We start from the raw sequence: 18259 nt of genomic DNA, 5'->3' as shown, positions 1-18259 counted from the left end.
TACACAAGGCAGTGAAGAAAGATTTAGGCACACTAACCTTCATCAGTTCGGGAATTGAGTTTAGATATAGTTATGTTGTCGTTATACAGGACGTTGATGAGGCTGCACCTGGAATATTATGATCAGTTTTGGTCCCCTTGGTGTTCTGACTTCTGACTTCTTCAACTCTGGGTTTGTGTTGAACTTGATGGGATACTTTGTCCAACTCAGCATGTTTAAACAGTATCGCTCAGAGGGATTCATCTGAAACTTTTCAGGAGGTGAGCTCAACAAGATTGAACTATTCAAAGTGACTTGGACTCGATTTTAAACTTACATCAGGACTAGTAGTCAGAGACAGATACAACATGGAAACAGACCCTTTCGTCCAACTTGTCCATGCTGACCTGATATCCTAAACTAATCTAGTCCCATTTGACAGCACCTGACCCAAATCCTGTGGCAGCTCATTTCATATAAGTACCACCCTCTGCATGAAGAAGTTGTCCCTTTAATATATTTCGCCTCTCACACTAAACCTATGCCTACTAGTTCTGGACTCCCCCATCCCAGGGAAAATACCTTGTCTATTAACCTGTCCATGCCACTCATGATTTTGTAAACTCTATTAGGTCACTCCTCTGCCTCTGATGGTCCAGTGAAAACAGTCCCAGCCGATTCAGCCTCTCCCTGTAGCTCAAATCCTCCAACCCACAGCAACATTCCCGTAAATCATTTCTCACAGAGAAGTCAACGTTTCAATCATGAAGAAGGGTTAATACCCAAACCGCTGACTACTCCACATCCTGGTGCTGCCTGGCTTGCTGCATTCTCCCAACCTCCTGCTTGCCTACTTCGGGTTGCAATATATAGTGGCTCAGTGTTTACCACTGCAGGCTCACCGTGCCAGGGACCCAGGTTTGATTCCAGCCTTGGGTGGCTGTCTGTGAGGAGTTTTCATATTCTCCCGGTGTCTGCGTGGGTTTTCTCTGGGTGGTCCTGTTTTTTTCCATCGTCCAAAGATGTTCAGGTCATGTGGATTGGCCATGCTTAACTGCCCATAGAGTTAGGTATATTAATCAGAGAGAAATGGGTCTGGATGGGTTACTCTTCGGAGGGTAGCTGTGGACTTGTTGGGACAAATGGCCTGTTTCCACACTGTAGCTAATCTCATCTGCACTACTTTTGTCACTAACGTATTGCTGAGTAGACTCGATGGGCCGAATGGCCTAACTTCTGCTCCGATGGTCTTGCGGTCTTACGTTTCTCTGGATCATTTCATTTGGCAATGTCCAGTCCCTGGCTCAATGAGCAGCAGTTTCCAATGAAAGCAAAGCTCATATGATGGTTGAACTCCTACAGTGTGGAAACAGGTCCTTCAGCCCAACACATCTGCACAGATTCTCCGAAGAGTAACCCACTCAGATCCATTTTCCTACCCTCCATAAATTGCACACAGACCCCCAAGGGTGGAAGTATTCCTGGGTTCCTGGTGCCATGAGGCAGCAGTGCTAACCCTGAGCCACCATGGGGTTGTAGTTGTGGGGGGTGGGGCAGGCAATTGCAGTCCAGCAGAAAACAAAAACAGCCCACCTACTCTCCCACTGCACCCACTGTCAGAACTGGCAGGAGGTTCAGTCCTGGGGGGTGACGAAAGGCAGCGTTACCGGTGGGATCTGATTGCTGGGAGCACTGGTGCCCCCGCTGGTGCTTCCGCAAGGTGCAGGAAAACATGAACCTCTTCCCACACTCGGGCCAGCTGAAGGGCCTCTCCCGGTGTGGACACACTGGTGCTTCAGCAGAGTGGAGGAATTGCTGAAGGACCTCCCGCACTCAGGGCAGCAAAAAGGCCTGCCCTCTCCACCCCGCCATCCCCCCGTGTGGATCAGCTGGTGCTTCAGCAGTGTGGAGGGGCGGGTAAAGCCCTTCTCACACTCGGGCAGGAGAATGGCATTTCCCCGGTGTGGACGGACTGGTGCCTCAGTAAGACAGAGGAATTGATGAAGGCTTTCCTTCACTTAGGCAACTGAACGGCCTCTCCCCCATGTGGACCCACCAATGGGCCAGCAGGTCGGAGGAAAGTGCAAAGCCCTTCCTGCAATCGGGGCAGAAGAACGGCCTCTCCTCAGTGTGGCCCCACTGGTGTCTCAGCAGGTGGGAAGAACTGCTGAAGGCCATCTCGCACTTGGGGCTGGAGAACAGCCTTCCCCGGTGTAGACCAACTGGTGCGTCAGCAGGGCAGAGGAATCACTGAAGGCCTTCCCACTCTCAGGGCAGCAGAAGGGCCTCTTCATCTCTGTGGACCCATTGGTGCTTCAGAACCCATTCAAATTTCACAATATCCGTCTGATACGAGGGAGACTAGAATTGTACACAATATTCCAAAAGTGGCCTAAAAAGTGTCCTGTACAACCACAACACAACCTTCCAACTCCAATACTCAGTCAGAGGATTGGGAAAGCTTTCAAAACCCACAAAAAACAAACAGGAAAGAATGGAGAGTCAAACCGAATTTTTGAGAGTCACCTTGAAAGTATCAATGAGAAATCGGTGGAGGGGATTTATTGGGGACCCGTTCTCCTTTAATACACTATATACGTACTTCTCTTGTGCTCTTCGTAGTTTCTCTGTGCTGCAGTGTGTAGTGGCTCGTTGAAATAATCTCCTGATGCAGCTTCGTTTGTGGGTGTTGGGATGATTGCTTCTGCAGTTAAGTACTTGGTTTGGGTCTGTTGTTTTTCTGTAGATGCCAGTTTGAAGTTCCGCATTGACTGTTCGCTCCACTGTGACATCAAGGAATGGCACTTTGTTGTTGTTCTCCTCCCCGTCAAACCAGGAGCCCCCCTTAGACCATAGTCTCACTACTTGGAACACCAATATACAGACTAGTCAAAGGCCTCCACTGAAGGCTAAACACCTCCACTGAGGACTAAAACCCCAAGTCGAAGATTCACTCCACTCCATTTACTCCATCCAAGAATTCCTGAACACCAAAGACACTGAGATAGAAGAGGATGGATTAATGTTGTCCTTTGACATAACAGCCCTGTTCACATCCATTAACATCAACGTGGCCAAAGAAAACTGAAGACACTACTCGAAGAACCAAAGACACAAACACAGCATCAACTTCATCAGCAAAGATAGCACTGTCAAGCTCGTGGAACTGTGCCTTACCACCCACTTCATATTCAATAACAAGCCCGACAAACAAATCAACGAAATACGCACGATACCTCCAGCATCAGGATTCCGAGCAGAAGCAATAATGCAGAGACTCGAACAAACAGCCCTTCCAACGATCCAACCCAAACTTTGGGTCCGCTACAGCGATGACACTTTTGTCATCAAAAAATGAAACAAATTAGAGGAAACCTACAACACCATCAACAATCTCCTTACTGGCATAAGATTCAAAAAAGAGGAGAACAACAACAAAGTGCCATTTCTCGATGTCACAGTGGAGCGAACAGTCAATGGTAAATTCAAAACAGCGTCTACAGGAAAACAATGCACGCGAACCAAGAACTTAACTACAGAAGTAATCACCCCTACACAATCAAACATATCTGAATCAGGACACTAATTCAACGAGCCACGACACACTGCAGCACCCAGGAACTACGAAGATCAATAAATAACTGTACAGAGCATTTACGAAGAACGGGGAGCCCCTAAACCCCCTGAAAACAGTTTCCCTGACCGGGAATCGAACCCGGGCCGCGGCGGTGAGAGCGCCGAATCCTAACCACTAAACCACCAGGGATATGCAAGCACAGCCTGATAGCTCTACTGAAAATTACTTCCCTGCCCGGAAATCGAATCCGGGCCATGGTCGTTCGAAGGCTTTCACCTGTGTATCCAACAATGTCATTTCTTGTATCCATTGCACCTGATGCAGTCTCCTCTACATTGGGGAGACTGGAGACTCCTCACAGAGTCAAGTCACAGCGCTTGAGGGAACATCTTCAGGACACCCGCACCAATCAACCCCATCGCCCTATGGCCCAACATTTCAAACCCCCTCCCACTCTGCCGAGGACATGCAGGTCCTGGGCCTCCTCCATCGCCGCTCCCTCCCCACTCGATGCCTGGAGGATGAACGCCTCATCTTCCGCTTGGGTTAAATTCAACCCCAGGCCATCAATGTGGACTTCATCAGTTTCCTCATTTCCCCTCCCCCACCTTACCTCAGTTCCAAACTTCCAGCTCAGCGCTGTCCTCATGACCTCGCCTTCCTGCCAATCTCCCTTCCCACCTATCCGCTCCACCCTCCTCCCTGACCTGTCACCTCCATCCCCACCCCCATTCACCTATTGTGCTCCTTGCTACCTTCTGCCCAGCACACCCCACCCCCAATTTATCTCTCCACCCTGGAGGGGTCCTGCCTCTATTCCTGATGAAAGCCTTTTGCCCGAAACGTCGATTTTCCTGCTCCTCGGAAGCTGTCTGACATGCTGTGCTTTTCTAGCACCACTCTGATCTAAACTCTTGTTTCCAGCATCTGCAGTCCCCACTTTTGCCTCCCCAATAAACCCAGTGTGCCAATTTCACATCAACAAACTGACACAAGCAGACACAACGTCTGCAGAAACCCTAGCCACATTACATTACATTAAAGACATCTGGGAAATGATGTCCAGACAACTCAACCCTCTCAGCATCATGGTAGCCCACAAATTTACCAACACACTCAAACAGCGGCTAAAGAACCTGAAATACCCGATACAAACAACCAGAAAACGAATGTAATTTACAAAATACCATACAAGGAAATATATACATGAACTCTGCCACACAGTTCTCTGTGGCAAGAAATGCTGGGATGAGATAACGAAGATTCCTTTTAGCCAAAAAGAATCGGCACTGACTGGACAGCCATTTAAAATCAACGCAGTCTGCCCAGGATGGAAGACCCGAAGGGATGTACAGTTTTCTTAATTCCTGAAGATTTACAAAGCTGAGACTGGGTTTTGATGTTTGTTCCCTTTCCACTCCCAGGAGCCACAGTAGTTGGGGCGGTGAGTTGGGGAAAGTGAAATGTGCCCGTGAGCAGCGTGTGGGGCTATTTCAGCTTCCTCTCCTCTGACAGAGCTGTGACTTGACTCTGATGTTCTCAGGGCCACTTCCTGACGCGAGACAGTGAAAAGATTCTCATTCCCGCAGACTGACCATGCAAGGATGGCAGTTTCCCTCCTGAAAGGACATTGGTGAACATGGGATTTATGACAATTGACGTCAGTGCCATCGATACCAGACTGAGACGAACTTTGTGTTCCCCATTTATGATTTGAATTATTCACATCTCACCTCTTGCTGTGTTGGGATTTGAACTCATGTTCCCTGGATTACTCATCCTGTGACATTATGACTACACTGTTGTTTCCCTTTCTTTTCTATTTTGTGTTTGCTGTTCACGTCTTTGTCCTCTGATGTTTGGGAAATTGAACCTGTTTAAAAGATTGCCCTAAACTTGTCCCTTTGACCAAGTCTTTGGTCACCTGTCCTAATCTGTGCTTCGGTCTTGTGATTTTTAAAGGAATTCTCATTATGTTCATGTGAAGCACTTTGACATAGTTAACTGTACCACAGGTATTACTTGAATGCAGCTAATGTCCCTATCTTAATATCTGAAAGTACAGGGTCATATTTTAAACGTAGAAGACAAAAATGATGATGATTTCTTTTCTTTCTGAGGGTTGTGTGTCTTCTTCAAAAGGCAGTGGATTCAAAATCTTTAAGGCAGAGGTAGATAGGTTCTTGATAACCAAGTGGATGAAAGATTGTCGGGGATGTGTTGGAATGTAGAGTTGAGGTTGAATTCAGATCAGCCATGACCTTATTGAATGTTGCAGCAGGCTCGAAGTGCCAAGAGGCCTACTCCCGCCCATTATATGTTTGTATCAAGCACTCTGTGTCTCCCCTCTTACAGCTATGAACTGAGTCATTCCTTTCCAATATTGCCCCTTGTAGACATTTAATTGAACACCAGATGGCCCCCTCTTGGGAGCAGGCACATTGTAGCAATTGCAGTATTTCTTGTGTTACTTTTGTTGCTTCTTACTCAGTGTTGCTGAGAATCTTCGAAATAAAAAACAAAATACTTCTTTTATTATTGCACCAATGGAAGTGTAGGTTTGGATGTAACATTGTTGAATTAGCCATTCCCATCACTTCCAGAATTTTGTGTTTAAAGCCCTCGAGTCTGGTTTCCACCCCTGAAACAGTTCTTATCAAGGTCATATTTAACATCCTTTGTAACGGTGACAGGGCTAAATATTCCCTCGTCGACCTGCGGACAGCCTTGATCAGGGTTAAAACAGTACTGACCCTCTCCAGCATCACTCTATCCTCTGGGAGGGTCTGCTTTTAGCGTCTTCAGTTCTTAATTGTTTTACCGTAGCTGCTGGTGTTGGCATCTGTACTGATGATATCCAACTGTGCCTGAACACCACTTCTCTCCCGACTCCTCTGTCATTCATAATTTACCAATAATTTCATCTGAATGCCTGCCCCATTTCCAGCATTGGATAACCATAAACATTCCCTTAGTTAAATATTGTGAAGTATGAAGCCATTGTTTTAGCCCCAAATTTCGACGTGAGCCCCAGCCCCAAGTAACTCTGCTGACTAGAATCGATAGATTCATGAAGAGTCGGGGGATGAACAGTTACAGGAAAAGGGCAGGAAAGTGAATGTGGGGAATGCCACATCACCCAGAATCCAACTGAATGGAGAAGCAGGCTCAACGGGCTGAATGGCATATTCCTGTTCCTATTTCTTATGGTTCCCGAGCCCTTACCTCTGATACAGGACACTGACGTCAGTGTGTGCCATTACTGAGAGTGCCGATGTCCCCTTGTGTAATATCAACAACTTAGCAGCTGCTAAAACCTCTTGCTCCTTGATTACCACAATAAGCCAATATGTTCAGGGGAGGCGATGGCCGACTTTATTGTCACCAGACTATTCACCCAGGTAATGTTCCGGCGACTTGGATTTACAACCTGCCGCGGCAGATGGTGGAATCTGAATTCAATATAAATCTGGAATTAAGAGTCTAATGATGAAATCGTTGTGGTTTGTTGTAAAAACTTATCTGATTTTTTGCTGTCCGAACCTGACCTGATCTACTTGTGATTCAGATACACTGTCAGCTGGTGGAATCTTCACTGCACTTTCAATCAAAACCTCCACTATAACCTCCCTACGTTTATACTCCATTTAAAGGCCAATCTCCCTTTTGCCTTCCCTATTAGTCACTGTGCTCTCGGAAGCAGGATTGTGGATCAGTTTAAAGTATGTCCTATATTTCTGATTACATCGGTACACAAGGCAGTGAAGAAAGGTTTAGGCACACTAACCTTCATCACTTCGGGAATTGAGTATAGATGTTGGCAAGTTATGTTGTAGTTATACAGGACGTTGATGAGGCTGCACCTGGAAAATTGTGATCAGTTTTGGTCCCCTTGGTGATCTGACTTCTGACTTCTTCAACTCTGGGTTTGTGTTGAACTTGATGGGATACTTTGTCCAACTCAGCATGTTTAAACAGGGATTCATTTGAAACTTTTCAGGAGGTGAGCTCAACAAGATTGAACTATTCAAAGTTACTTGGACTCTATTTTAAACTTACATCAGGACGAGTAGTGAGAGACACATACAACATGGAAACAGACCCTTTGGTCCAACTTGTCCATGCTGACCTGATATCCTAAATTAATCTCCTCCCATTTGACAACACCTGACCCATATACTCTGGCAGCTCATTTCATATAAGTACCACCCTCTGCATGAAGAAGTTGTCCATTTAATATATTTCGCCTCTCACCCTAAACCTATGCCCTCGAGTTCTGGACTCCCCCATCCCAGGGAAAAGACCTTGTCTATTAACCTGTCCATGCCCCTCATGATTTTGTAACCTCTATTAGGTCACTCCTCTGCCTCTGATGGTCCAGTGAAAACAGTCCCAGCCTATTCAGCCTCTCGCTGTAGCTCAAACCCTCCAACCCCCAGCAACATTCCCGTAAATCGTTTCTCACAGAGAAGTCAACGTTTCAGTCCTGAAGAAGGGTTAATACCCAAAACACTGACTATTCCACATCCTGGTGCTGCCTGGCTTGCTGTATTCTCCCAGCCTCCTGCTTGCGTACTTCGGGTTGCAATATGTAGTGGCTCAGTGTTTGCCACTGCAGGCTCACAGTGCCGGGGACCCAGGTTTGATTCCAGCCTTGGGTGGCTGTCCGTGAGAAGTTTGCACATTCTCCCAGTGTCTGCGTGGGTTTTCTCTGGGTGGTCCTGTTTTCTTCCATAGTCCAAAGATATTCAGGTCATGTCGATTGGTCGTGCTTAATTGCCCATAGAGTTAGGTACATTAGTCAGAGGGAAATGGGTCTGGATGGGTTACTCTTCGAAGGGTCGATGTGGACTTGTTGGGACAAATGGCCTGTTTCCACACTCTAGCTAATCTCATCTGCACTACTTTTGTCACTAACGAATGGCTGAGTAGACTCGATGGGCCGAATCGCCTAACTTCTGCTCCAATGGTCTTGCGGTCTTACGTTTCTCTGGATCATTTCATTTGGCAATGTGCAGTCCCTGGCTCAATGAGCAGCAGTTTCCAATGAAAGCAAAGCTCATATGATGGTTGAACTCCTACAGCGTGGAAACAGGTCCTTCAGCCCAACACATTTGCACAGATTCTCCGAAGAGTAACCCACTCAGATCCATTTTCCTACCCTCCATAAATTGCACACAGACCCCCAAGGGTGGAAGCATTCCTGGGTTCCTGGTGCCATGAGGCAGCAGTGCTAACCCTGAGCCACCATGAGGTTGTGGTTGTGGGGGGTGGGGGAGGCAATTGCAGTCCAGCAGAAAACAAAAACAGCCCACCTACTCTCCCACTGCACCCACTGTCAGAACTGGCAGGAGGTTCAGTCCTTGGGGGTGACCGAAGGCAGCGTCACCGGTGGGATCTGATTGCTGGGAGCGCTGGTGCCCCTGCTGGTGCTTCCGCAAGTTGCAGGAAAACATGAACCTCTTCCCACACTCGGGCCAGCTGAAGGGCCGCTCCCCGGTGTGGACACACTGGTGCTTCAGCAGGGCGGAGGAATTGCTGAAGGAATTCCCGCAATCAGGGCAGCAGAAAGGCCTCCTCCCTCCGCCCCCCATTCCCCCGTGTGGACCAGCTGGTGCTTCAGCAGTGTGGAGGAGCGGGTAAAGCCCTTCCCACACTCGGGCAGGAGAATGGCATCTCCCCGGTGTGGACGGACTGGTGCATCAGCAGGGCTGAGGAATTGATGAAGGACTTCCTGCACTTAGGCAACTGAACGACCTCTCCCCCATGTGGACCCACCAATGGGCCAGCAGGTCGGAAGAAAGAGCAAAGCCCTTCCTGCAATCGGGACAGAAGAACGGCTTCTCCTCAATATGGACCCACTGGTGTCTCAGCAGGTGGGAAGAACTGCTGAACGCCATATCGCACTTGGGGCCGGAGAACAGCCTTCCCTGGTGAGGACAAACTGGTGCGTCAGCAGGGCAGAGGAATCACTGAAGGTCTTACCACACTCAGGGCAGCAGAAGGGCCTCTTCCCCTCTGTGCATCCATTAGTGCTTCAGAACCCTTTCAAATATCACAATATCCGTCTGATAGGAGGGAGACCAGAATTGTACACAATATTCGAAAAGTGGTCTAAAAAATGTCCTGTACAACCACAACATAACCTCCCAACTCTAATACTCAGACAGAGGATTGCGAAAGCTTTCAAAACCCACAAAAAACAAACAGGAAAAAATGGAGGGTCAAACCGAATTTTTGAGAGTCACCTTGAAAGCATCAATGAGAAATCGGCGGAGGGGGTTTATTGGGGACCCGTTCTCCTTAAATACACTATATACGTATTTCTCTTGTGCTCTTCGTAGTTTCTCTGAGCTGCAGTGTGTAGTGGCTCGTTGAAATAATGTCCTGATGCAGCTTCGTTTGTGGGTGTTGGGATGATTGCTTCTGCAGTTAAGTACTTGGTTTGGGTCTGTTGTTTTTTCTGTACATGCCAGTTTGAAGTTCCCATTGACTGTTCGCTCCACTGTGACATCTAGGAATGGCACTTTGTTGTTGTTCTCCTCCCCTTCAAACCTGGAGCCCCCCTTAGACCATAGTCTCACCACTTGGAACACCAATATACAGACGAGTCAAAGGCCTCTACTGAAGGCTAAAACACCTAGTCGAAGATTCACTCCACTCCATTTACTCCATCCAAGAATTCCTGAACACCAAAGACACTGAGATAGAACAGGATGGAATAATGTTGTCCTTTGACATAACAGCCCTGTCCACATCCGTTAACATCAACGTGGCCAAAGAAAACTGAAGACACTACTCGAAGAACCAAAGACACAAAACCAGCATCAACTTCATCAGCAAAGACAGCACTGTCGAGCTCGTGGAACTGTGCCTTAGCATCCACTTCATATTCAATAACAAGCCCTACAAACAAATCAACGAAATACGCATGAAACCACCAGCATCAGGATTCCTAGCAAAAGCAATAATGCAGAGACTCGAACAAACAGCCCTTCCAACGATCCAACCCAAACTTAGTGTCCGCAACAGCGATGACACTTTTGCCATCAAAAAATGAAAAAAATTAGAGGAAACCTACAACACCATCAACAATATCCTTCCTTGCATAAAATTCACAAAAGAGGAGAACAACAACAGAGTGCCATTTCTAGATGTCACAGTAGAGCGAACAGTCAATGGTAAATTCGAAACAGCGTCTTCCGGAAAACAATGCACGCGAACCAAGAACTTAACTACAGAAGTAATCACCACTACACATACAAACAAATCTGAATCAGGACATTATTTCAACGAGCCACGACACACTGCAGCACCCAGGAACTACAAAGATCAATAAAAAACTGCGCAGAGCATTTTAGAAGAACGGGCAGCCTCCAAACCCCCGGGAAAGGACTTTCTAGACCGGGAATCGAACCCGGGCAGCGGCGGTGAGAGCGCCGAATCCTAACCACTAGACCACCAGGGAGATGCCGCCACGTTTTGATAGTTCTACTGAAAATTTCTTTCCTTCCCGGAAATCGAAACAGGGCCGTGGTCGGTCGAAGGCTTTCACCTGTGTATCCAACAATGTCATTTCTTGTATCCATTGCTCCTGATGCAGTCTCCTCGACATTGGGGAGACTGGAGACTCCTCGCAGAGTCAAGTCACAGCGCTTGAGGGAACATCTTCAGGACACCGGCACCAATCAACCCCATCGCCCTATGGCCCAACATTTCAAACCCCCTCCCACTCTGCCGAGGACATGCAGGTCCTGGGCCTCCTCCATCGCCGCTCCCTCCCCACCCGATGCCTGGAGGATGAACGTCTCATCTTCCGCTTGGGGTAAATTCAACCCCAGGCCATCAAGGTGGACTTCATCAGATTCCTCATTTCCCTGCCCCCCACCTTACCTCAATTCCAACCTTCCAACTCAGCGCTGTCCTCATGACCTCGCCTTCCTGCCAATCTCCCACCCCACCTATCCGCTCCACCCTCCTCCCTGACCTGTCACCTCCATCCCCACCCCCATTCACCTATTGTACTCCTTGCTACCTTCTGCCCAGCACACCCCACCCCCAATTTATCTCTCCACCCTGGAGGGGTCCTGCCTCTATTCCTGACGAAAGCCTTTTGCCCGAAACGTCGATTTGCCTGCTCCTCGGAAGCTGTCTGACATGCTGTGCTTTTCTAGTACCACTCTGATCTAAACTCTTGTTTCCAGCATCTGCAGTCCCCACTTTTGCCTCCCCAATAAACCCAGTGTGCCAATTTCACATCAACAAACTGACACAAGCAGACACAACATCTGCAGACACCCTAGCCACATTACATTACATTAAAGACATCTGGGAAATGATGTCCAGACAACTCAACCCTCTCAGCATCATGGTAGCCCACAAATTTACCAACACACTCAAACAGCGGCTAAAGAACCTGAAATACCCGATACAAACAACCAGAAAACGAATGTAATTTACAAAATACCATACAAGGAAATATATACATGAACTCTGCCACACAGTTCTCTGTGGCAAGAAATGCTGGGGTGAGATAACGAAGATTTTTTTTTAGCCAAAAAGAATCGGCACTGACTGGACAGCCATTTAAAATCAACGCAGTCTGCCCAGGATGGAAGACCCGAAGGGATGTACAGTTTTCTTAATTCCTGAAAATTTACAAAGCTGAGACTGGGTTTTGGTGTTTGTTCCCTTTCCACTCCCAGGAGCCACAGTAGTTGGGGCGGTGAGTTGGGGAAAGTGAAATGTGCCCGTGAGCAGCGTGTGGGGCTATTTCAGCTTCCCCTCCTCTGACAGCGCTGTGACTTGTCTCTGATGTTCTCAGGGCCATTTCCTGACGCGAGACAGTGAAAAGATTCTCATTCCCGCAGACTGACCATGCAAGGATGGCAGTTTCCCTCCTGAAAGGACATTGGTGAACTTGGGATTTATGACAATTGACGTCAGTGCCATCGATACCATACTGAGACTAACTTTGTGTCCCCCATTTATGATTTGAATTATTCACATCTCACCTCTTGCTGTGTTGGGATTTGAACTCATGTTCCCTGGATTACTCATCCTGTGACATTATGACTACACTGTTGTTTCCCATTCTTTTCTATTTTGTGTTTGCTGTTCACGTCTTTGTCCTCTGATGTTTGGGAAATTGAACCTGTTTAAAAGATTGCCCTAAACATGTCCCTTTGACCAAGTCTTTGGTCACCTGTCCTAATCTGTGCTCCGGTCTTGTGATTTTTAAAGGAATTCTCACAATGTTCATGTGAAGCACTTTGACATAGTTAACTGTACCACAGGTATTACTTGAATGCAGCTAGTGTCCCTATCTTAATATCTGAAAGTACAGGGTCATATTTTAAATGTAGAAGACAAAAATGAGGATGATTTCTTTTCTTTCTGAGGGTTGTGTGTCTTCTTCAAAAGGCAGTGGATTCAAAATCTTTAAGGCAGAGGTAGATAGGTTCTTGATAACCAAGTGGATGAAAGATTGTCGGGGATGTGTTGGAATGTAGAGAAGAGGTTGAATTCAGATCAGCCATGATCTTATTGAATGTTGCAGCAGGCTCGAAGTGCCGAGTGGCCTACTCCCGCCCATTATATGTTTGTATCAAGCACTCTGTGTCTCCCCTCTTACAGCTATGAACTGGGTCATTCCTTTCCAATATTGCCCCTTGTAGACAGTTAATTGAACACCAGATGGCCCCCTATTGGGAGCAGGTACATTGTAGCAATTGCAGTATTTCTTGTGTTAATTTTGTTGCTTCTTACTCAGTGTTGCTGAGAATCTTCGAAATAAAAAACAAAATACTTCTTTTATTATCGCACCAATGGAAGTGTAGGTTTGGATGTAACATTGTTGAATTAGCCATTCCCATCACTTCCAGAATTTTGTGTTTAAAGCCCTCGAGTCTGGTTTCCACCCCTGAAACAGTTCTTATCAAGGTCATATTTAACATCCTTTGTAACGGTGACAGGGCTAAATATTCCCTCGTCGACCTGCGGACAGCCTTGATCAGGGTTAAAACAGTACTGACCCTCTCCAGCATCACTCTATCCTCTGGGAGGGTCTGCTTTTAGCGTCTTCAGTTCTTAATTGTTTTACCGTAGCTGCTGGTGTTGGCATCTGTACTGATGATATCCAACTGTGCCTGAACACCACTTCTCTCCCGACTCCTCTGTCATTCATAATTTACCAATAATTTCATCTGAATGCCTGCCCCATTTCCAGCAGTGGATAACCATAAACTTTCCCTTAGTTAAATATTGTGAAGTGTGAAGCCATTGTTTTAGCCCCAAATTTCGACGTGAGCCCCCCCCCAAGTAACTCTGCAGACAGGCTTCATGTCACATTTAAAACTAGAATCGATAGATTCATGAAGAGTCGGGGGATGAACAGTTACAGGAAAAGGGCAGGAAAGTGAATGTGGGGAATGCCACATCATCCAGAATCCAACTGAATGGAGAAGCAGGCTCAACGGGCTGAATGGTATATTCCTGTTCCTATTTCTTATGGTTCCCGAGCCCTTACCTCTGATACAGGACACTGACGTCAGTGTGTGCCATTACTGAGAGTGCCGATGTTCCCTTGTGTAATATCAACAACTTAGCAGCTGCTAAAACCTCTTGCTCCTTTATTACCTCCAAACACAATAAGCCAATATGTTCAGGGGAGGCGATGGCCGACTTTATTGTCACCAGACTATTCACCCAGGTAATGTTCCGGCGACTTAGATTTACAACCTGCCGCGGCAGATGGTGGAATCTGAATTCAATATAAATCTGGAATTAAGAGTCTAATGATGAAATCGTTGTGGTTTGTTGTAAAAACTTATCTGATTTTTTGCTGTCCGAACCTGACCTGATCTACTTGTGATTCAGATCCACGGTCAGCTGGTTGAATCTTCACTGCCCTTTCAATCAAAACCTCCACTATAACCTCCCTACTTTTATACTCCATTTAAAGGCCAATCTCCCTTTTGCCTTCCCTATTAGTCACTGTGCTCTCGGAAGCAGGATTGTGGATCAGTTTAAAGTAGGTTCTATATCTCTGATTACATCGGTACACAAGGCAGTGAAGAAAGGTTTAGGCACACTAACCTTCATCACTTCGGGAATTGAGTATAGATGTTGGCAAGTTATGTTGTAGTTATACAGGACGTTGATGAGGCTGCACCTGGAAAATTGTGATCAGTTTTGGTTCCCTTGGTGATCTGACTTCTGACTTCTTCAACTCTGGGTTTGTGTTGAACTTGATGGGATACTTTGTCCAACTCAGCATGTTTAAACAGGGATTCATTTGAAACTTTTCAGGAGGTGAGCTCAACATGATTGAACTATTCAAAGTTACTTGGACTCTATTTTAAACTTACATCAGGACGAGTAGTGAGAGACACATACAGCATGGAAACAGACCCTTTGGTCCAACTTGTCCATGCTGACCTGATATCCTAAATTAATCTACTCCCATTTGACAACACCTGACCCATGTCCTCTGGCAGCTCATTTCATATAAGTACCACCCTCTGCATGAAGAAGTTGTCCATTTAATATATTTCGCCTCTCACCCTAAACCTATGCCCTCTAGTTCTGGACTCCCCCATCCCAGGGAAAAGACCTTGTCTATTAACCTGTCCATGCCCCTCATGATTTTGTAACCTCTATTAGGTCACTCCTCTGCCTCTGATGGTCCAGTGAAAACAGTCCCAGCCCATTCAGCCTCTCGCTGTAGCTCAAACCCTCCAACCCCCAGCAACATTCCCGTTAATCATTTCTCACAGAGAAGTCAACGTTTCAGTCCTGAAGAAGGGTTAATACCCAAAACACTGACTATTCCGCATCCTGGTGCTGCCTGGCTTGCTGTATTCTCCCAGCCACCTGCTTGCGTACTTCGGGTTGCAATATGTAGTGGCTCAGTGTTTACCACTGCAGGCTCACAGTGCCGGGGACCCAGGTTTGATTCCAGCCTTGGGTGGCTGTCTGTGAGAAGTTTGCACATTCTCCCAGTGTCTGCGTGGGTTTTCTCTGGGTGGTCCTGTTTTCTTCCATAGTCCAAAGATGTTCAGTTCATGTCGATTGGTCGTGCTTAATTGCCCATAGAGTTAGGTACATTAGTCAGAGGGAAATGGGTCTGGATGGGTTACACTTCGAAGGGTCGATGTGGACTTGTTGGGACAAATGGCCTGTTTCCACACTCTAGCTAATCTCATCTGCACTACTTTTGTCACTAACGAATGGCTGAGTAGACTCGATGGGCCGAATCGCCTAACTTCTGCTCCAATGGTCTTGCGGTCTTACGTTTCTCTGGATCATTTCATTTTGCAATGTGCAGTCCCTGGCTCAATGAGCAGCAGTTTCCAATGAAAGCAAAGCTCATATGATGGTTGAACTCCTACAGCGTGGAAACAGGTCCTTCAGCCCAACACATTTGCACAGATTCTCCGAAGAGTAACCCACTCAGATCCATTTTCCTACTCTCCGTAAATTGCACACAGACCCCCAAGGGTGGAAGCATTCCTGGGTTCCTGGTGCCATGAGGCAGCAGTGCTACCCCTGAGCCACCATGAGGTTGTGGTTGTGGGGGGTGGGGGAGGAAATTGCAGTCCAGCAGAAAACAAAAACAGCCCACCTACTCTCCCACTGCACCCACTGTCAGAACTGGCAGGAGGTTCAGTCCTTGGGGGAACTAAAGGCAGCGTTACCTGTACGATCTGATTGCTGGGAGCGCTGGTGCCCCCGCTGGTGCTTCCGCAAGTTGCAGGAAAACATGAACCTCTTCCCACACTCGGGCCAGCTGAAGGGCCGCTCCCCGGTGTGGACACACTGGTGCTTCAGCAGGGCGGAGGAATTGCTAAAGGACTTCCCGCATTCAGGGCAGCAGAAAGGCCTCCTCCCTCCGCCCTCCCCATTCCCCCGTGTGGACCAGCTGGTGCTTCAGCAGTGTGGAGGAGCGGGTAAAGCTCTTCCCACACTCGGGCAGGAGAATGGCATCTCCCCGGTGTGGACGGACTGGTGCATCAGCAGGGCTGAGGAATTGATGAAGGACTTCCTGCACTTAGGCAACTGAACGATCTCTCCCCCATGTGGACCCACCAATGGGCCAGCAGGTCGGAAGAAAGAGCAAAGCCCTTCCTGCAATCGGGACAGAAGAACGGCTTCTCCTCAATATGGACCCACTGGTGTCTCAGCAGGTGGGAAGAACTGCTGAAGGCCATATCGCACTTGGGGCCGGAGAACAGCCTTCCCGGTGTGGACCAACTGGTGCGTCAGCAGGGCAGAGGAATCACTGAAGGTCTTACCACACTCAGGGCAGCAGAAGGGCCTCTTCCCCTCTGTGGATCCATTAGTGCTTCAGAACCCTTTCAAATATCACAATATCCGTCTGATAGGAGGGAGGCCAGAACTGTACACAATATTCGAAAAGTGGTCAAAAAATGTCCTGTACAACCCCAACATAACCTCCCAACTCTAATACTCAGACAGAGGATTGCGAAAGCTTTCAAAACCCACAAAAAACAAACAGGAAAAAATGGAGGGTCAAACCGAATTTTTGAGAGTCACCTTGAAAGCATCAATGAGAAATCGGCGGAGGGGGTTTATTGGGGACCCGTTCTCCTTAAATACACTATATACGTATTTCTCTTGTGCTCTTCGTAGTTTCTCTGAGCTGCAGTGTGTAGTGGCTCGTTGAAATAATGTCCTGATGCAGCTTCGTTTGTGGGTGTTGGGATGATTGCTTCTGCAGTTAAGTACTTGGTTTGGGTCTGTTGTTTTTCTGTACATGCCAGCTTGAAGTTCCCATTGACTGTTCGCTCCACTGTGACATCTAGGAATGGCATTTTGTTGTTGTTCTCCTCCCCTTCAAACCAGGAGCCCCCCTTAGACCATAGTCTCACTACTTGGAACACCAATATACAGACTCGTCAAAGGCCTCTACTGAAGGCTAAAACACCTAGTCGAAGATTCACTCCACTCCATTTACTCCATCCAAGAATTCCTGAACACCAAAGACACTGAGATAGAACAAGATGGAATATTGTTGTCCTGTGACATAACAGCCCTGTTCACATCCGTTAACATCAACGTGGCCAAAGAAAACTGAAGACACTACTCGAAGAACCAAAGACACAAACACAGCATCAACTTCATCAGCAAAGACAGCACTGTCGAGCTCGTGGAACTATGCCTTAGCATCCACTTCATATTCAATAACAAGCCCTACAAACAAATCAACAAAATACGCATGAAACCACCAGCATCAGGATTCCTAGCAAAAGCAATAATGCAGAGACTCGAACAAACAGCCCTTCCAACGATCCAACCCAAACCTAGTGTCCGCGACAGCGATGACACTTTTGCCATCAAAAAATGAAAAAAATTAGAGGAAACCTACAACACCATCAACAATATCCTTCCTGGCATAAAATTCACAAAAGAGGAGAACAACAACAAAGTGCCATTTCTAGATGTCACAGTAGAGCGAACAGTCAATGGTAAATTCGAAACAGCGTCTTCCGGAAAACAATGCACGCGAACCAAGAACTTAACTACAGAAGCAATCACCACTACACATACAAACAAATCTGAATCAGAACATTATTTCAACGAGCCACGACACACTGCAGCACCCAGGAACTACAAAGATCAATAAAAAACTGCGCAGAGCATTTAAGAAGAACGGGTAGCCTCCAAACCCCTGGAAAGGGC

The 18259-nt window shown here is 47.1% G+C and overlaps 1 non-coding gene across 1 annotated transcript; it reads right to left on the bottom strand.

Moving 5' to 3' along the window:
• Positions 1–3673: 3673 nt before the first annotated feature.
• On the bottom strand, positions 3674–3745 carry trnae-cuc (transfer RNA glutamic acid (anticodon CUC)). Its single transcript has one exon. It is a non-coding gene; the product is annotated as a tRNA-Glu (tRNA).
• Positions 3746–18259: the final 14514 nt, after the last annotated feature.

The sequence above is a fragment of the Chiloscyllium punctatum genome, chromosome 36, assembly GCF_047496795.1.
Source record: "Chiloscyllium punctatum isolate Juve2018m chromosome 36, sChiPun1.3, whole genome shotgun sequence".
In the NCBI taxonomy this organism is placed as follows: Eukaryota; Metazoa; Chordata; class Chondrichthyes; order Orectolobiformes; family Hemiscylliidae; genus Chiloscyllium; species Chiloscyllium punctatum.
This window is presented reverse-complemented; position numbering and strand designations above follow the sequence as displayed.